Here is a 2836-nt window from a genome sequence, read left to right on the forward strand (position 1 = left end):
GGAGGTGGGGGGGGGGGGGGGGGGGGGGGGGGGGGGGGGGGGGGGGGGGGGAGTGATAATCTAACAAATTATTCAGTGCCCTGAATTGGCTTTAGTGGGACAGAGTGATAAACTATAAATATCTTTTAATATTTTCCAAGAAAATCCTATTCTTTCTTATTGTGTCCAATGGTGGTTACCAAATTGGCTATAGTGGGACACAGTGATAAAGTACAACTGTCCTCTTTAATATTTTCTTTCTAAGTTAATCATTTTCTTTTTCATTGTGTTCAGTGACTGCTAAGAGCACATAGAAAAAATTATTAGATTATCACTCTTTAAAAAAAAATAATAAACGGTGAGGGAGGGCGTTTTTTAAATATTTTTTTTTAATCCGAACAATTGATTATTTCGCTTTTGTTTTAATTGATGAGGGAGGGACTGTTTATATTTGGCTAGTAATAATAAATATTGTATAAAAACTGGATTAAATTTTATAGTTTTTTAAAGAAATGTATCTGAAGTCACAGATTTGCATTGTGTTATGCTGTTAAAATAATTGATGCGGCAAAGTTTTTTTTTATTTTTTATCTCGCATCAATATTTCCCGAATTTTTCACGCGGGGGGTGATGATCCAACAATTTTTTCAGTGCCCTACATTGGCTACAGTGGGACACCGTGATAAACTATAAATATCTTGTTTAATATTTTCCAAGATAATCCTATACTTTTTCATTGTGTCCAGTGGTTGCCAAATTAGCTATAGTGGGACACAGTGATACCACAAATACAAACGTGCGTAACGATATTTTATTGCTTTAGAAATGTGATTTTAAAATGTATATTGAATCACGCACTGAGTATTCAATATATTTTCACGACAGGTTGGGCAAAATACATATAGCCCCCCTAATTGATTCTCCTGACGCAAATCCAAGTATTGTCTTTCGTCACGAAAATAACATTTACCATTCAACAATAGAACAGTCATCGACCTACTTGCAGTGAATTGAATCTAAAATATATTCATGATGTTATGATGATCTGAAGTGTTTAAAAACGTAGACAATAATAGTTCAACCATGGAGAAAATGGTTTAACCAACATTAGCGAAGTCCCCCAATTTGGTGATTAAATCGGCAATGCCCTGAGAAAACTTCAAGCAAAAAATTGAAATGCTTAAAAAAGAAAGTGCATGTTTTACTAGAGTGCACGTGAAGCACACACACAAGAGGAGTGACCATTATTTTTTTTCACGGTAAACAAAGGGGGTGGCTAGCCACACTATTCACCACCCCCCCCCCAGATCCGCCACTGATTGGGATTTTGTATTTAAAAAAAAGCAAACTATATTTGTAATTGAATTATATAATTTTGTAATTGTATTTGTAGATTTACGATGTAAATGGGAGCAACTTTAATTGTGTAATTGTTAATCACCATAGGATTTTAAATTATTTTTACGTATGTGGTGTATCAGAAGGTGCACAAATGAATGGTGTAGTAGTGTGAGACTGAGACAGGGGCGGTTTTGCCACTATTTAAAAAATGTCAATGGATATTAATGTTATGTGCTACTCATTTATCTATTCTGGAACTGTTGTGTGCCCCCTCTCCTATTGAACAATTTTGGATCCGCCCCTGTGACAAGTATCAACAGTCCAGTAATAATGACATCATACCAATTTTTTTTTTTAAGTTCAAAACCCACCGTTGTTTTTTTTAACTTGTGGAAAGGATAACATTGACTAAGTTAGTATAATTTAAGATATATAATTATTTTTATGAAAGTGGGTATGTTTGTTTGTTTATTTATTTATTTACTCTAAGATAGAGATGGCAGGCTATAAAGGAAACCTATTCCCAATAGGATTCACTTACCATATACATTCAGAACAAATAGAACTTTATTATTTGTTAACCTAAAAATCCATTAAATACGACTTGCTATACATAAGGCTATAGGCGTCTTTCCTGAACCGACTGGGGCTTTTCATCTCCCAGGCAAAGCTTGAGAAAATTGTTAGCTCAAAAATAGAATTTTTAAAGTAATTCGTATATAACCCGCACAGGGTGTTGTTCGCAGAAGTGGATCTTCTTCCACTCGAACTAGCATCCGCTCGAAAAAAAAATCCGCTCGAATTCGCTCGAATTGGCCTTTGCTCTAAGTGGCATCCGCTCGAATTGACTGGTTCCCAGGCTGGGACATGAACGGTTGTTGTTTGTTGTTATTTCGCAATTCGCGACGTCATCAACGAGTACAATACTTTTAATCCCGTAACATGATTGGTCTATTTTGTCTAATTTGCATAATGAATTTTTCCAACATTTTTGTCTATTTAAAAAAAAGTGTGTAAGTTATGGAGATGGTAACAATCATAAATCGATTATAAATTTAATTATACATTTTTAGACAAAAAAAAAAACCCTCTTGGCCCACGGCCCATTTTTTTTGACACCATGACCATGCGTAATATTAACCTGTAGTGTATATATACAAAGAATTTTTTTCTAGTAGGATAAGAGTTGACTAACTGGTACTTGGTGTGGTACTAGGTTTATCGCATTTATGGTTTAGGGGCCGCGGTTTACCTCCCTCCGTTTAGTCATGCTGGATCAGGAGTAATATAACTCGGCGATCGTGGGTTCGATTCCCACACGGGGCAAATTTTTTTTTTAATTTTTTAAATTTATTTTTATTTTTAAATTGTTTTTTAAGGTCGTGGGTTCGATTCCCACACGAGCCAGTTAATTTTTTTTAAATTTTTTTAAGGCAGTTTAGTTGATGGTGGATAATGATAGCAAATCTGGAGGTTGTGTGTTCGATTCCCACACGAACCATTTTTTTTTTTTTTT

Source organism: Anneissia japonica, unplaced genomic scaffold, assembly GCF_011630105.1.
Source record: "Anneissia japonica isolate Jap-2015-1 unplaced genomic scaffold, ASM1163010v1 scaffold287835_len3118868_cov185, whole genome shotgun sequence".
Taxonomy (NCBI): Eukaryota; Metazoa; Echinodermata; class Crinoidea; order Comatulida; family Comatulidae; genus Anneissia; species Anneissia japonica.